The sequence below is a fragment of the Acanthisitta chloris genome, unplaced genomic scaffold (genome assembly GCF_000695815.1).
Source record: "Acanthisitta chloris isolate BGI_N310 unplaced genomic scaffold, ASM69581v1 scaffold41592, whole genome shotgun sequence".
NCBI classification, from domain to species: Eukaryota; Metazoa; Chordata; class Aves; order Passeriformes; family Acanthisittidae; genus Acanthisitta; species Acanthisitta chloris.
The window spans coordinates 1-232 of record NW_008660623.1 but is presented as its reverse complement, the minus strand read 5'-3'; positions in this window follow the sequence as shown (position 1 = coordinate 232).

Sequence of the window (232 nt, the reverse complement as noted above, 5' to 3'; positions counted from 1 at the left end):
GGTTGCATTGGGGAGTCAGTCAAGGGTCCCTGGTTGGGCTGGGTCAGGAGATCCTGAGTCGGGTAGGGATCCGGATGCATCTGGTGTTTCTAGCTCGGCTGGGTCAGGGGGTGTTGAGTCCGGGAGGGGTCAGAATGCATCGAGGGTCTCTAGCTCGGCTGGGTCAGGGGGTCCTGAGTCGGGGAGGGGATCAGGACGTGTTGGTGACTGGGTAAACTGGGGGTTCCTGGGA